We start from the raw sequence: 17,803 nt of genomic DNA on the forward strand, positions 1-17,803 counted from the left end.
GTTTTTTATTCATTAAGCTATTTAATTATACAAATTTATGGGACATGTGAAATTTCGTTATATGTGTATGATGTGTAGTAATCAAGTCAGGATATTTAAGGTGTCCATCACCTGAATACAATATAGTTTTGTTAAATACATTCACCCTACTCTGATATTATTAGATTTATTCCCTCTATCTTACTGAAGGTTCGTAACCCACTTCTTTTCCTCTTCATCCTCTCCCCTAACCCCCATTCACCCTTCCTAGTCTGTAGTATTTATCTTTCCATTTTGTACCTCCATGTGATCAAATTTTTTAGCTTCCACATATAAGTGAGAATGTAAGATATTTGTCTTTTTGTGCCTGGCTTATTTCACTTAAGAGTAATGACTTTGAGTTCCATCCATGTTGCTGCAACTGACATGATTTTATTCTTTTTTTATGGCTGCATAGTATTCCTTTGTGTATATATACTACATTTTCTTTATTCATTCATCCTTTGATCAATACTTAGGTTGATTCCATATCTTTGTTGTTGTGAATAGTACTGCAATAAACATGGGAGTGCAGGTACTACTTTGATATATGGATTTTGTTTCCTCTGGGTAGATACCCAGTAGTGGGATTGCTTGATTGAATGGTAATTTTATTTTTGTTTTTTTTGAAAAATCTCTGTACTGTTTTCTGTGTTGGCTGTACTAGTTTACATTCCCACCAATAATATGTAAGTATTTTCTTTTTCCTGCATCCTCACCAACACCTGTTATTTTTTGATAATGGCCATTCTATTTTTAACAATAGCCATTCTGAATGGTTCAAGATGACATCTCATTGTGGTTTTGATTTGCATTTCTCTGGTGATTAATTATGTTGAACATTTTTTCACATACTTCTTGGCTGCTTTGTGTGTCTTCTTTTAAGAAATGTCTGTTCAGGTCCTTTGTTCACTTTTTAATAAGACTGTTTGTTTTTTTCCCTTTTGATTGTTTGAGTTCCTTTTATATTCTGGAAGTTGATTCTCTGTCACAAGAATAATTTGTAAATATTTTCTCCCTATTCAATGGTTGTCTTTTCACTCTGCTGATTGTTTTCTTTGCTGTGCAGAAGCTTTTTAATTTAATATAGTTTCATTTGTCTATTTTTGCTTTTGTTGCCTATGCTTTTGAGGTCTTAGTCATAAATTCTTTGCCTCAACCAATGTCCAGGAGAGTTTTCCCTAGGTTTTCTTCTAGTATTTTTATAGTTTCAGGTCTTACATTTAAGTATTTTTATAGTTTCAGGTCTTACATTTTAAGTATTTAATCCATTGTGAATTGACTTTTGTGTATGGTGGTAGATAAGGTCTAATTTCATTCTTCTGCATGTGGCTATCCAATTTTTTCCACCACCATTTATTGAAGAGGGTGTCCTTTTCCCCCAGTGTAAGTTCTTGTCAGCTTTGTTGAAGATTATGTTGAACATTTTTTCACATACTTGTTGGCTGTTTGTGTGTCTTCTTTTAAGAAATGTCTGTTCATGTCCTTTGTTCACTTTTTAATGGGACTATTAAACCAGAAACTTTGTGGTTTTATTTCTGGGTTCTCTATTCTGCTCCATTGATCTCTGTGTCTATTTTTATATAAGTACAATACTGTTCTGGTTACTGTACCCTCGTTATATATTTTGAAGTCAGATACTGTAATGCCTCCAGCTTTGTTCTTTTTGCTCAGGATTGCTTTAGCTCTTTGTGCTGTTTTTTGGTTCCATATGAATTTTAGAATTTTTTTTTCTAAGTCTGTGAATGAGGTCGGTATTTTGATAGGGCTTGCATTGAATCTGTAGATTGCTTTGGGCAATATGGTCATTTTAATGATACTAATTCTTCCTATCCATGAACATGGGATGCTTTTCCATTTGTGTCATCTTCAGTTTCTTTCATCAGCACTTTGTAGCTTTCCTTATAGAAATCTTTCGTTTCCTTGGGTAAATTTATTCCTAGGTATTTTGTGTAGCTATTGTAAATGTGATTGTCTTCTTGATGTCTTTCTTGACTAGATCACTATTGGTGTATGGAAATGCTACTGCTTTTTGTATGTTGACTTTGTATCCTGTAACTTACTGAATTCATTTATCACATCTACAAGTTTTATTGGGCTGGGCATGGTGGCTCACGCCTGTAATGCCAGCACTTTGGGAAGCTGAAGTGGGTGGATCACAAGGTTAAGAGATTGAGACCATCCTGGCTAACATGGTGAAACCCTGTCTCTACTAAAAAAAAAAAAAAAAAAAAATTAACTGGGTGTGGTGGTGCACACCTATAATCCCAGCTACTTGGGAGGCTGAGGCAGGAGAGTCCCTTGAACCTGTGAGCCGAGATTGCACCACTGCACTCCAGCCTGGTGACAGAGCAAGACTCCATTTCAAAAAAAAAAAAAAAAAAGTTTTTTTGGTGGAGTCTTCAGTTTTTTCTGGATGAAATTATATCATCAGCAAAGAAGGACAATTTGGCTTCCTCATTTTCTATTTGGTTTCCTTTTATTTATTTCTCTTTCCTGGCTGCTCTGGCTAGGACTTCCAGTATTATGTTGAATAGGAGTGGTGAAAGTACATACCTTATCTTCTTCTAATTCTTAGAGAAAACACTTTCAGCTTTTTTATAGTATTATGTTGGTTGTGGCTTTGTCATATATGGCTTCATTATTTTGAGGTATGTTACCACTATGCTTAGTTTGTCGAGAGTTTTTATCATGAGGAGATGTTGACTTTTATCAAATGCTTTTTTGCATTTATTGAGATGGCCATATGGTTTTTATCACTCACTCTGTTATGTGATATATCATGTTTATTGATTTCCGTATGTTAAACCATACTTGTATTCCTGGTATAAATCTCACTTGATTATGGTGTATTATTTTTCTGATGTGCTGTTGAATTTGGTTTGCTAATATTTTGTTGAGCATTATTGTGTCTGTGTGAACACAGGGATATTGGCCTGTAGTTTTATTTTGTTGTAGTCTTGTCTGGTTTTGGTATCAGGGTAATGCTGGCCTCATAGAATGAATTAGGAAGAATTGCCTTCCCTTTGATATTTTGGAATAGTTTCAGGAGGATTAGTATTAGTTCTTTATAGTTTTAGTAGAATTCTGCTGTGAATTCATCTGGACCTGGGCTTTTCTGTATTGGGAGACTTTTACTACTGATGCAGTCTCACTATTCCTTATTGGTCTGTTAAGGATTTTTATTTCCTCCTAACTCAGTCTTGGGAGGTTGTATATTTCCAGTTTATCCATTTCTTCCAGGTTTTCTAGTTTGTGAGTATATAGGTTTTTTTTTTATAGTAGTCTCCGATGACCTTTTGTATTTCTGTGGTATCAGTTGTAATGCCTCCTTATTCACTTCTGATATTGTTTTCTTTGGTTCTTCTCTCTTCTTTTTTTCATTTAAAAATTTTTTTAGAAACAGGGTCTCACTGTGTTGCCCAGGCTGGAGTGCAGTGGCATGATCACAGCTCACTGCAGCCTCAAACCCCTGGGTCAAGCAGTCCACCAGCCTCAGCTTCCCAAGTAGCTAGGACTACAGATGGGTACCACCACTCTTGGCTAACTTAAAAAAATTTTTTTTAGAGATAAGGTCTTGCTATGTTGCCCACACTGGTCTTGAACTCCTGGCCTCAAGCAGTCTTCCCACACTGCAGCTCTCAAAATGCTGGGATTATAGGCATGAACCACTGTGCCCAGCCTTCTTCTTTTCTTGGTTAGTCTAGCTAGTGGTTTATCAATTTTGTTTATCTTTTTGAAAAATCAAGTTTTTGTTTCATTCATCCTTTGTATTGTTTTTCTGGTCTGTATGCCATTTAGTCTGCTCTGATTTTTATTATTTCTTCTCTTCTGCTAATTTGGGGTTCGATTTGTTTTTGCACTTCTAGTTCCTTGAGATGGATTATTAGATTGTTAGTTTGTAAGCTGTCTGCTTTTTTCAGGTAGGCATTTATTGCTATAAAATTCCCTCTTAGCTCTGTTTTTGCTGTATCACACGGTTTTGAAATGTTGTGTTTTCATTTTCATTTGTTTCAAGGATTTTTTTGATTTTCATTTTTTCTTTATTGACCCAGGAACATAGTGAATTTCCATCTGTTTGTGTAGTTTCCAAAGTTCCTGTTGGTATTGATTTCTGGTTTTATTCTGTTGTGGTCTAAGAAGATACTTGATATATAATTTTTAAACATTTGTTGAGGCTTGTTTTATAGTCTGTCCTGGAGAATGTTCCATGTGCTGATGAAAATGAATATTCTGAAGTTGTTGGGTACAGTGGTTCTGTAAATGTCTGTTAAATCCATTTGGTCTGACGTCCAATTTAAATCTAATGTTTCTTTGTTGATTTTCTCTTTAGATGATCTGTCTAATGCTGAGAGTGGGATGTTGAAGTCCCCCACTATTTTTGTACTTGAGTCTCTCTCTCTCTCTCTCTTTAGATCTAGTAATATTTGCTTTATGAATCTGGATGGTCTGGTGTTGGATACATATATATTTAGAATTGTTATATCCTCTTCCTGGATTGATCCAGTTATCATTATTTAATGACTTTCTTTGTCTTTATCTTTTACCTTTCTTGACTTAAAGTCTATTTTATCTGATATAACTGTAGTTTCTGGTCACTTTTGGTTTCCAATTTGTACAAAATATATTTTTCCATCCCTTTAATTTCAGTTCATATGTGTCTTTACCAACAAGGCTAGTTTCTCACAAGCAGCATTTAGTTGGATCATGTTTTTAAAATATATTCAGCCATTCTGTTTCTGGGCATTTAACCTGTTTGCATTCGAGATGATTATGTGACAGGTTTGTTTCTGTCGTACAGTTGTTCTCTAGTTTTATGTATTCTTTGTTTCTTTTTCTCTTATTAATTTGGTGGATTTTTCTAGTGGTACCATTTAAGTCATTTCTCTTCCTTCTTTGTGTGATGCTTTACTACTGAGTTTTATGGTTTCATGTATTTTCATGTTGGTAAATGTCATCTTTGTGTTTCCAGGTTTAGGACTCCCTTGAGCATTTCATGTAGGGATGATGTAATGGTAACAGATTCCCTCAGCCTTTGCTTGTCTTGAAAGAACTTTATTTACAAAGCATAGTTTTGCTGAATATAGTCTTCTTGGATGGCAGGTTTTTTTGTTTTTTGTTTTTTTTTGCCCAATACTTTGAGTATATCGTCCCATTGTCTTCTGGCCTGTAAGAATTCTGCCCAGAAATTTGCTGTCAGTCTGAAGGGATTTCTTTTATAGATGACTAGATGCTTTTCTCTTGATGTTTTTAGGATTTACTGTTTATCTTTGGCTTTAGAGATTCTGACATAATATGCCATAGAGAAGGCCTTTTTGCATTGTGTCTGCCTGGGAATCACTGAACATTCTTTATCTGAATGTCTAAATCTTCTGCTAGACGTGGAAAGTTTTCATCTATTATTTCGTTAAATAGGTTTTCTAGGCCCTCCTTTGTCTCTTCGCCCTTGGGGATACTGATAATTAGAATATTCTATCACTTTATGTTGTTCCAAATGTCATGAAGGATTTCCGTATTATTTTTTATCTTTATTTTTATCTGACTGGATTATTTCCAAAGACTTGTCTTCAAGTACGGAGATTCTTTCTTCTGCCTGATTTAGTTTGTTGTTGCCACTTTCAAATGTATTCTGTATCTCCTTTAATGAATCTTCAGTTCTAGAATTTCTGGGTTTTTTTAAAAGTATCTGTCTCTTTCGTAAATTTCCTTTTTATATCGTGAATTCTTTTTCTGATTTCTTTGTATTATTTTTCAGAATTCTCTTGTATCTCACTGCGCTTCCTTAAAATCAATATTTTGAATTCTTTATTTGGGATTTCAAATATTTGTTTTTGATTAAGATCTCTTATTGATGGATAATTATTGTGTTCCTTTGGGGAGGGTCTTTTTTTTTTTTTTTTCTTTCTCATGTTTCTTGTGCTCATACTTTGATGTCTGCACTTCTGGTATAACAGTTGCGTCTTCCTATTTTTGAATTCATTTCATAGGGAGGACTTTTTCCTGAAGGTGAATCTATCGTGTTGGTTGGGATATTCTGGGTTTTACTCTGGGTGCATGCAGTAGGGAAGTCTCTGTATGATATCTTTGTCTGTCAACAGCATTAGTGGTGTCTGTGATTTCCTCAGTAGGTTAGGGTGCAGTTAGTAGTGGAGGCTGTGCTGAAGTTGTGCTGGGGACTGGGATGCCAGGCGAGCCAGACTTAAGGCCCCACTAGAGGCAGCATTGGATTGAGCGTGCCCATCTTTTTGTCCCAGGGTGGCATATCCTGGCACCTGTGCTAGTGGTTACCAGTAGACCGATTATTGGGCCTCCACGTGTCTTCCTTGGATCCTCGTAATAGCAGCAGTGGACCAAGCTGGTGGGTGGGTTCTTGGGCCCCTGGGAAACTGGCATGGGCGATGACAATAGCAGTGGTGGGATGATACTCTGGGTCCTAGGCAATGTACATTTATGTTGGTGGTGGCTGTGATGAGCAGGGAGGGCCAGTCTCCAGACCCACAGGTGGTGCTTGCACGTAGGTGCCAGCTGAGGTGATAGCAACTGGGAGATGAGACCCAAACTCAGGCCCCAGGAAGGAGTGCTGAGGCACCCACAATGGTGGATTGGGTTGGGCAATGCCCAGGACCCTGGGCTACATGCTCTGTCTTGGAATAGGGGAAGAGGGTGAAATTGTGCTGGATGGGCTTGTGCTCAAGACCCCCCAGTAGTGAGGGCAGATACCAGCTTTGGTTGGCGGGGGTGGGTCAATCTTCAGGCCCCAGGTGGAGTGCTGGGTGAAGAGTGGGAGCAGCTGCACTGAGGCCCTGTCACTGGAGCAGGTGGGTCCATCCTCAGTGGCCAAAGTCTGGGTTGATGGATAGGGAATGCACACCCCTCTCAGCGCCCAGTCCCCACAGGGCTTGTCCCCCAGCCCTGGTGGCAGTAGGCTGTGCCTCACTTGGTTCTTATCCTCAGCTGTAGGAACACTCCCGGCTTGTTCCCCAGTCCCAGCAGCGACAGCCTGAGTTTCCGTAATGCCTCAGTAGCAGCCCTGTTGGGCCCTAGGACATCATGCAGTCTGGCAAAGGTTAGGTTTGAAAATGGTGCCTTGCTGTAGCCACTTAGGTCTCAGGGAGTCGTGGGACCCAGCATGAGCCCCCTCCCTGGAGCAGCTCTGTCCCACGGTCTCCTGGCAGCTCCTGGTGTTATTTTCAGGACTGGGGAAGGTTCAGGGAGTCTCCCATGGCCAGAATTACATGATTCCATGGTAGGGATGTGGGCCACTGGAAGTTTCTCATTCAGCCTTTCTTTGTATTGGGAAGTCACTCTTGGCTCCTGACCAATCCCAGCCAGGCAGGCTCCCCCTCTTCCTTTTCCTTAACTCACTTTTTGTATTTCCTGTTACTTCTCTGTTGAATTCACATTCTCTCTTGGATAATATATTCAAAATGTGACTATACATTCTTTTGTTTCTTCAAAGTGGAGGAGGTGGCATAAATTGCATCTCGTCAGCCATCTTGAAGCTCCTCTCCATGAAAAAATACTATTTTTAATAACATTAGAAATCTAAGTTGGACAAGAGATATTCAACACTTGAACACAGAAAAGTACAAAAAATTGCCAACAGAAATTGTTAAAGACAAATACGTTGAGTGATATACCATGTTCGTTGTTAAGATGACTCAATGTTGTTAAGATGTTAATTCTCCCCAAATTGATCAATAGAATCAATGAACTCCCAATCAAAGTCCCAGAAGGCTTTTTATAGACATTTGACTATAACAATACTTGGTTTTATGATTTATTATAGGCTGCAATAATCAATGCAGTGTGGTATTGCTGTTAAGATAGACAAGTAGATCAGTGGATCAGAATAGAAAGTCCAGAAATAGGTCTACTACACATACATGGTCAATTAATTTTCAACAGTAGTGCCCAGGCAATTTAGTGGGAAAAGGCATAGCTTTTTAAACAAATGGTCCTGGAATAATTGTATATCCAGGTGAAAAAAAAATCCTATACTTCTTATCATTTATAAAAATTACAGTAGATCAGGAATCTCGATCTCTAAAACTCAAAAATATATAATTTCTTGGAGAAAAGATGAGGCATTCTTTATGACCATATGATCTTGCATTAGGCAATGTTTTCCTAGTTATGACTTTAAAAGCATTATTCCTAAAATATACAAATTTATAAATTGGACTTCATAAAATTAAAAATTTTCTGCTCTTCAAGATACAGTGTTGTGATTTTTTTCCCTCTGATTTGGTATTGAAGTCTCTCTCTGGAAAGAGGTGATACATTCTAGCAATGATCTGATGGGGCTCCAGGATCATAAATGTTTACAGTGTGCTTTAATGGGGTTCTTCTTGATCCTGGCAGGTGGTCTAATGCCTACTTAGGCACCTGGTCCAACCTGTGATGAGGTGTCCCTTTCACACACAACTTGTTTATACTGGCTGATGTCCTTGCGGCCCTTGTTTGACTGTGTTTAGTTTATTCTTACCAGGGTAGCCACTCTCTAGGAGAGGCCTGATCAGGACAGGAGAGTTGGGTCTGGGTATGTGGCTCAGGTGAAACACACAGGAGACAGCACAGCAGAGCATGGAGCAATGGAAGCATTTGTATTGTGTAATATGATGCCAGAGAGAATAAGACAGCCATGCAGGGCCAGTAGGCAGGGGGAAGCCATGTGGGACACGTGCATTCAACCAACAGGTGGGGAGCAAGAGAGAGAGACAGAGCCAGGGACTGATGGGCCAACAGTTTTATTGGAGTCTAGGACATTACTCAAGCTGGTTTCTCCTGCAGGGAATTTTAGTTGGTGGGTTTCGATCAAGCAGCCACAAGGTCCGTGGGATCACACTGACTGAGAAGGTGTCAGTGGGGTATATCTGGGCAGTCATTTGGGCTGTGGGGGTAAGTGGGGGAATCAACTAGGTTGTGTCTAGCTGTCCCACAGGAAGGTGATCACCAGGAGGCTATGGTGTGAGGCAGATATCTGATCAATCACCTTGAGGACCTGGGAGGAGGTAGAGAACTGGAAAGTTTGTCAAGGATGACCAAGCCGTGCTCCTGGTATGAGAAAGTCCAACCTATATTCAAAATGGATTATCAGGCTCAACATAATATTATAAAAATTCACTACATTCTCTTACATGGATAAGAGAATGGAAAAATAAGCCACAGACCAGGAAAAACGTTTGCAAATCACATAACTAATGTATCTCAAATGTGTAAAGAACTCTTAAAATGCAGTACTAAGGAAATAAAGAACAAATAAAAATGACTGAAAGATTTGAAAATCCATTTCACAAAGAAAGACATGTGACTGGCGCATAAATACATGAACAGATGCTCAGCATCATTGTCTTCAATGAAATGTGAATGAGAACCACGGTGAAAAGCCACTTGGTGTAACTGATCATACTAAGTATGGGCAAGGATGGGAAGCATCTTTCATATACTGTTGGTGGGAATGGGGAATGGTACAGTTACTTTGGAAACATTTTGGCAATCAAACCAAGAGCTTATTAAATATGTACCTACCAACATCCCACTATAACGTATTTACCCAAAAGTAATGAAAGCATATTTCCATACAACTTTGAACAGGAACATTTGTAGCAATTTGTTCATATTGCAAATGTCCATCCATACATGAATGGCTATACAAATTGTTGTACATCTATATAATGGAATACTGAATGAAGGTGTGTACATATGTTAAAACATTTCAATTTGCATATTTACAACATGTACATTTTATTATATGTCAGTTCCCTGGCAACCACTTACTTGCCTTCTGATGCTACAGAATTTACTTTCACTGAAAGTTTTTATAAATGGAAATGCACAATATATATACTTAGGATTTTTGGTCTGGCTATTCTTACTCATCATAACTCTCAAGATTCCTCAATGCCATTATATGTATCAGTAGTTCATTCAGTATTCCATTGTATATCTCAAAGCTGATTTTTTTTCCCCCAAAAGAAAGCAGCATTCCTTTTTGGAGCAAGATAACATTGTCCATAGTCTCAATTATTTTTTAACCATGATGTTCACTACTCAGTAAAAAAATTTGAAGCATGCTAAAACAAGAACAGTAAGTGAAAGACAAGAGATAAAAACATGACACATAGACCCAGAGATGATTTATATAATTGCATTACCAGATAAGAACTTTGAAATAACTAAGATTAGTATGTTTTTTTAAAAAGAGAAATAGACAGAAAAATGTATGAAAAGATGGAGAATTTCAAGTGCAATAATCTATAAAAAGAAATGGACATTTTAGAATTGAAAAATATAGGAGCTGAAATTAATAATTTACTGGACGTGTCTAACAGAAGACTGAACACAGCAGAAAACAGGCACAGTGCATTGGGAGGCAGTTCAGTGCAGTCAGTCCGTGTTGAAGCACAACAGAAAAAAGGATGGAGTCATTCAAGGTAGAGTGCAAGAGGCCTATAGGATGGAGTCAGTGGTCAAGTGTCATGTAATGAGCATCCTAGGAAGCAGGGGATCAGAAAAATATTTGAAGAGATAAAGACCAGTGATTTTCCTAAAGCATCAAAAGACATTTATATTCAAATTCATGAAACAGCCTACCCTGAAAGGACAACTAAAAAAAGCAAGCAAACAAGCAAAGCAAACTTTTCACATCTGGGCATATCATTATTTGTTGCAAACCAAAGACAAAAAAAATCTTAAAAGCAACCAGATTTTAAAATGGTCCATTGCCCTCCGAGGAGCCCAGCCAGCATCTGGCACAAGCTTGTGGTGGGCGCAGCACACACTTCTCTGTGACGTGTCGCTGAGCGGAACTGCTGTGTCGCAGGTTATGTGGAGCTTCAGCTTTACTGACTGATGCCATTCTGGCTTTCTCTTCTAGTTTGTACTCCCACTAGTAAAATACAGACTGATCTCATATAATGGCCGTTCAGGCAACCACTTTCCTCCATAATTGCTCTTCAAAAGCCATACCAAGTTTTGGACAGCAGCATCTTCTGCCTTTCTTGCCCAGATAATGACATTTTTGCCCAAAAATATATTAAATAAACTATATGGAGTAAAATTTCAGCAATATGGTTTTGGTTTTAATTTGTAAATCTTAATTTGCAATCCGTCACTAATGAGGCTGAGCGTCTTTCCATGTGCGATTGGCCTTTTGGAGCTCCTCTTTCATGAAGGGCTTTCCTTGGTTTTCAGCTGTTTTTCTGTTGATGTCTGTGTTATGTATAAGGGATGATCAGGCTGGTCGGAGTTGTTTTTGCCACAATTTTCATGGTAGAAAAAAGTGTAGCAAAGTATACAAAAATCTTTAGAGAAAGAAATGATATTCTCAATAGTACATTTTCAACCTATAAGAACTTGGGAAAAGTGATTCTCACAAGCATTGTTGAAAGAGCTCCTGGAGATAGAACCAGATGCCAAAAGAGGAATGGAGAATGGGGGAAGGTCACAGAGAGTGGCAGTGGCCTCCCAGAGGCACAGTGCACAGTGGAGTGAGAAGTCAGGGTGGGGACAGGGTTTTAACGTTGCAAGCTTCACAAGGTAGCCATGGTGATGGAGGAGGTCAGTGCACGGCCTCAGCTGCAGAGGCCAGGGTCGGAAAGATAGCCTTGTGCTCTTGGGGCCAACTAATGAGCAAGTAGGGGTTTCAGGACATCGTTCAGTGATTACCAGTAAAAGAACCAAAACCAGCTGGATAACCTACTCCCTCCAGCAGTGGCGAGGGTGTGAAGATGGCGGTTTCCTCCTCCCCCTTGGGGAGCCATCAGTTATTCTGCTTCCCGGACCAGGCCGGGAAGCACACAAAGCACGGAGTTCAGTGAGCATAGAGAAGAACTCAGACTCACTAAAAATGGTTCCTGTTTTATAGTTTTAAAACATTAAAATGATGAGGTAACATTTTTTCTTTTCAGTTTGTCAAAGGCTAAAACATTGGAGAGTGAATAGTGTAAGCAGTGGTGTGAAAGAGCCCCTTGTCTACCTTGATGGGGATGTAATTTGCAGAGTCCAGTGTGGAGAAGATTCAGGCTAACATCTCCGAAATAAAAAGTGTACAATATTTCACTTTTTGTGCCAAGGTAGCTCTGAATGTGCTGATTCAAAAAAATTTTAAGGTGTTTTGATTGTAAAGAATAACATGCCAGGCATGAACATTTTGCTCCTACCTGTGTAGAAAATTCCTGAATGGACCACCAGGGAATGTTAATAGTGACAGTGAGCTCTGCATAACAGGAGAGAGTCTTGTTTTCCATTGTTGACATTTTTACTCCTTATATTTAAGTATCTTTTTTTTTTTTTTTTTGGGAAATGGAGTTTTGCTCTTGTCACCCAGGCTGGAGTGCAATGGCACAATCTCAGCTCACTGCAGCCTCCGCCTCCTGGGTTCAAGCAATTCTTCTGCCTCAGCCTCCTGAGTAGCTGGGACTACAGGCACCCACCAACATGCCCGGCTAATTTTTGTATTTTTAGTAGAGACGGGGTTTCATCACGTTGCTGGTCTTGAACTCCTGATCTCAGGTGATCTGCCCACTTTGGCCTCCCAAAGTGCTGGGATTATAGGCCTTAAGTATCATTTTGAAGAGTTACGAAAACCACCCTAAGCCACAAAGAATTTTGAGAGTTATTATTGTTAATAAGAGAATTTACATATATTGCTACGTTCATTCCAACTTATGGTATGTTCCTGTTGTTTAATAATTGGGAAACCTGAGACATGATGTGAAGTAATTCACCCGCAACTTGGGGGTGCCTGCAGAGCAGGAATGTTCTGGTACCATGATTGCTCCTAGGAACACAGAATAATAGTCATTTAAATGCTCTAAATAGCAATGTGTCCTGAATTCACCCACACCCTCTGAAGGAATTGTTAGAACCTGTCTCCTGCCTCCTTCCACGAGAGTCCATGGGTCCCCTAGTGGCATGCAGCCTGCTGGGATGGAAAGGGCCTGTGCTGCAACTCTGCACAAAGGATTTCCAGCTGTTGATCCATCCCAACTGCTTCCTTCTCTGACCCTGATCCTCATCTACAAAAATCATGATAATAGTGCCTGCTTTTTAATCTGGTAAATACTAGGTATATTGTAATAAACCTGAATGTTCTTGGAAATCATAAAATGCTTGAAAATAGTTTCGCCTCCTTTTTAAGATTTTGCATGTGTTCATAATCAGTGCCTATTTCTGGAATGTAATTCATTAGGATAACAGCTGGATCTTGACGTTTCATCTGAGTTTCGTTTTGTTTGAGACAGGGTCTTGCTCTGTTGCCCAGGCTGGAGTGCAATGACGTGATCATAGCTCGCTGCAGCCTCAACCTCCTGGGCCCAAGTGATCCTTTCACCCCAGCCTCCCGAGTAGCTGGGACTACAGGTGCGTGTCACCACACCTGGCTATTTTTTTTTTTAAATGGAGACTAGGTCTCCCTCTGTTGCTTGTGCTGGTCTCAAATTCTAGACCAGCCATGACTCAAGTGATCCTTCTGCCCTGGCCCCCCACAGTGCTGGGATTACAGGTGTGAGCCACTCTGCCTGGCCTCATCCGAATTTTTTGGAAGTGTTTCCTTGCTGCCTAAATTCTATAGAGGGGCCTCCAGGGAACAAAGTGAGTCCCCCTGCTTGGGCACTGGTGGGCACTGGCATTCCTGTCCACACAGCAGTGGGGGACATCCCAGGCTAGGGCTAATGGCTGTCCACAGGGTAGGGCCTTGCATCTCCATCACTTGGCTCCATTAGATGGTAGAGTTTGGTTGGGGTCTGCAGCATGCCAGGCACCTTGGACGCTTCACAAATGTGTTACTAGATTTTTAAAAATGTATTTCTGCTATAACTGAGGATGTGGACTGTTGCAACAGGAAAAGCTGAAAGCTTTGCTAGAGATGAGGCTTTGCAGTATAGCTCAGGTAATGCTACCTGCATGTAAAGGGTAACTTTTTAGCAGACTATAGCAAAGGCGGGGAGAGAGTGGGGAGACCTACGGGGGAAGGTGGGGGCACCTACAGTTGCAGGGTGGGCACCAGTTGTCAGGAGTTGACAGGAGGGCTTAGCCAGGAATAGCTGGTGTCTCCTTACCGTGACCTGCTGTGACCTGTAGAATCGTGTCTGACCATTGCTGGAGGATGCAGTACTGAATTCAAGTAACAGGGTGTCCCGTGAACCCCCCACAGTCAAACGGGTGAGGGGTGGGGAGGATCACGCGAGGTGTGGGCGGTGTGCCTGGCATCGGCCCTGCCAAGTTCGTCAGGTAACGTGACGCTTCTCCCTTGCTTTTTGGTAGATGGACAGTGTCTCACCCTCGGGGAGCAGGTGGGCTGGCAGGACAGGCGGCCCCAGGCCGGGAGAAGGAGACACTCCCAGGTACTCTCGTCTACCCCTGCTGGTGACCTGCCTGCCCGGCCCCGTCCTGTTCCAGATGATGGCTCACCTGTGACCCTGCCTGCCCTTCCCAGCTTCGCCCCCATGCCTGCCCGTCCCTGACCTCAGTGCTGTCGGCTGACCTACCTCAGCCCACACCCCGCCCCCTTTTTTCCCACCCCATGGGGCCGATCCTGACTTCCGGTTGCTCCCTTTGCTTGACCGTTCTCTCGAGGTTCTTAACCCTGAACTGCACCTACTCCCACTGACCTCACTCACTATGGGCCGCCAAGAGGGCCCCTGCAGAGGCGATGCTAACAGCCTCTCATGCTGACCTGCTTCTTGTCTATTTCCTTTTACAGGGTAATTTGTAGTGGAATGAGAAAAAGGTGTTGTATTTCTTAAACAACATGATCTGGAGTATGTGGTGACTGTAAACTTTTCATCTCTGCAGAATGTGAATGACTCGCCAGTCACAGGGCAGTTCTCCTCAGGTTAGAAACACAGTGGAGCTAATGACACGTTTCAGTTAGAAATGGTTTTAGGAATAATTCTAAATGAGGTCGGAAGAATTGAATTGCTTTCCAGATCCAACAGACTTATTCAGCCAACGGTAACTAAATACATGCTCTGTGCCCGGCTCTGTCCTAGGCTTGGAACACATTCTCCGTGAGCGCACACAAATGGCTGTGTCCCCAGAGCTGGCCGTCCTGTGTGTGCTTCATACCTGAGAAAAGGAGATGGCATGCTCAGCAGATCAAGGATGGGGCACAAAGCAGAGGCCAGGAGTGAGTGAGTGTGTGCACATGTGCGGGTGCATGTGTCTGCACATGCAAGTGTGCACGCATGTTTGTGCATACGTAGTGTGTGCACGTGTGTGTGAGTGCATGCACGTGTGTGATTGTGCACGTAGTGTACCTGCATGTGTGTGAGGGTGTGTGCATGTGAGTTGTGCATGTGTGCATGAGTGGGTGCATGTGTACGTGTGCTTGTGTGCCTATGAGTGCACGAGTGTGTGCATATGTGTTTGTGATCGTGTCTTTTCATGTGTGTATGTGTACACGTGTGTGCATGCATACATGCAGTTGGCGGTTGCCAGTGTTCAATAGGGCCGTCAGGGTTGGCCTCATTGAGAAGGTGATGTTAAAGGAAAGATGAGGGTGTGAGCCATGGATAAGGAGCAGTCTGGGCAGAGGAGCCCCCAGCATGAAGGCTTTAAGGTGGAGAACAACCCGGGGCCAGTGTGGCCAGAGTAGAGCGAGTAAGGAAGAGAAGAGCTTCAGGGGATGAGTTCCAGGAGGTGAAGAGCAGGTCATTTGTGGCCCCCTGGCGTCCTAAGAGCTTTTGCTCTGAGTGGGAGCCATTGCTTCTTGTCTTGAGCAGGGGAGGGACCTGAGCCGAGTTAGGTTCTCGCCAAATTGCTCTGGTGTCTGGGTAAAGAGTAGTCTGTCGGCCAGGCGCGGTGGCTCATGCCTGTAATCCCAGCACTTTGGGAGGCCAACACAGGTAGATCACGAGGTCAGGAGATCAAGACCATCCTGGCTAACACAGTGAAACCCTGTCTCTACTAAAAATACAAAAAATGTAGCCGGGTGTGGTAGCAGGCGCCTGTAGTCCCAGCTACTCGGGAGACTGAGGCAGGAGAATGGCGTGAACCCGGGAGGCAGAGCTTGCAGTGAGCTGAGATCCGGCCACTGCACTCCAGCCTGGGTGACTGAGCAAGACTCCGTCTCAAAAAAAAAAAAAAAACAAAAAAGAATAGTCTCTCAGGGGATCCAGCGGGGAAGCAGAGACCAGCGAGGAGGCTCTACCTGGACCCAGGTGAGAGGTGGTCCCAAGGACACCATGAGAGGGTCAGATTCGGGATCAGTTTGCAGGTAGGACCTTCAAACGGAGTGGAAGTGACCTGTGGGACGAGGGAGTTGAGGTGACTGAGGGGCTCTAGGCCCGATTGGCAGGAGGGACGGAGTTGTGTCCAGCACTTGCGACGAAGGCAGCCAAGGTGAGGCGCTGTGCCATTCAGGCAGAGCAGTGAGCACACAGTTGGACAGAGAGACGCAGGAGAGGTGGACTTGTGCCTGATTGGTCCCTCCATGATGTTTTATGCTAGGAAATGGCATGGGTGGTCCAGGGGCCGTCTGCGGAGAGAAGAGGAGCGAGGACCGAGGCCTGGGGCACCCCTCCCTTGGCAGGCTGGGATGCACCAGAGGAACAAGCAGAGTCTGAGCCTAAGGGACCAGCGAGGGACCCAGGAGACACAAAAGCTGAGGGCATTGCCTCATCACAGAGGACAGAGAGTCTCAATCCTGGGGACAGGTCGGGTAAGGGGAGAGCCAGGAATGAGACACCAGTGCTCACACAGGTCCTTGGGGGTCTTGAGCAGTTTTAGACTTGGCAGGCAACAAAAGCAAAAGCGGGGTGCTCTGGAGACGGAGAAGGACAGCAGAAGGGCTGGGGCAGCAAGGTGGAGTTTTGAAGAGTTTTACTACAAAGGAAAAGAGAGTAGTAGGGGAAAAGGAAGCCACAGTTTTACTTGGAAGAAATAGTGGAAGAAACAGTAGGTTGTTTCTGTGCAGGTCACAGCAACCAGCAGAGCTCTCCCAAGGGCAGGAGAACCACTGGGGCAGCCTTGGGATGCCCAGACGGGGGTAGGCTCAGTAGAGGGGCTGGCCAACCCACCGAGGCCAGCATCTTGGAGTGGTGAAGGTGCAGAGATGGTGGGGTCCATCCCAGGAAGCCCCTCACAACAAGGCTGTGTTGGTCGTCAGCCCAGCATGGGAAGGGGGAGGTTTGAAGACAGGAATCGGTATGAGATATGCATATTTATATGTTTTTGACGTACGATAAAAGGCAGTTTCATATGGTTCAGTGTCAGGTGCGTGCAGTAGAATTTGGAAGGCTGGGAGCATGGCCAGGCCAGGAAGTGGGTGTTGTCACTGGTGTGTGTGGCCTTCCTGTGGTCTGGTCTGGCATACACCGAACCATTTGTGTTCTCCTCCAGTTGTGTGCAGCTCCAGAGGCTAGGCACGGAATTGGCAGAGAGTGAGACTTTAATAGGGTGTGACTTTTGTCAAGCAAGGACAAGGAAGCAAGCGGGGAGCCAGATACGAAGGCAGAGAGGAGACAATTGTCTCGTGGCATGATCTGGGCTAGGGAAGGAGAGAAGCTCGGGAGGGAGGTGTGCAACAGCCGGAAGGCATGTGGCCGCCAACAACTTTCTTTTTCCAGTTGGTGGCAATCATAAGTCAATCTCTATCAAAGTAGAATACAACTAAGAAAAATTTTTAAAATACAACTACCTCTTCAACTTAGAGAATAGTACTACTTGGTTTCCTTGGTAACTGTCAACCGCTTGACTAACTGCACAGCAAGTGTTAGGTCGTGGCTCAGGGTAATTACAGACAACAGAGAAATTGCAGGGTAAGGCTTAAATAAACATA

General features: G+C 42.6%; 1 protein-coding gene across 45 annotated transcripts in view; it reads left to right on the top strand.

The window, feature by feature from the left end:
• LOC105472489 (poly(rC) binding protein 3) overlaps positions 1-17,803 on the top strand; it is a 286,435-nt gene that overhangs the window by 129,794 nt on the left and 138,838 nt on the right. The window contains exons 1-4 of one of the 45 annotated variants that reach the window (XM_071095834.1): positions 13,306-13,383; positions 14,287-14,366; positions 14,726-14,857; positions 15,015-15,151. The exons of 43 other annotated variants lie outside the window; for them this stretch is intronic. The gene's annotated coding sequence lies outside the window, so the exon portion shown is untranslated. Of the gene's footprint in view, positions 1-13,305; positions 13,384-14,286; positions 14,367-14,725; positions 14,858-15,014; positions 15,152-17,803 lie in introns of those variants that run through there. One more of the 45 variants, XM_071095835.1, reaches the window with a different exon arrangement.

This window comes from Macaca nemestrina, chromosome 4 (genome assembly GCF_043159975.1).
Source record: "Macaca nemestrina isolate mMacNem1 chromosome 4, mMacNem.hap1, whole genome shotgun sequence".
NCBI lineage: Eukaryota > Metazoa > Chordata > Mammalia > Primates > Cercopithecidae > Macaca > Macaca nemestrina.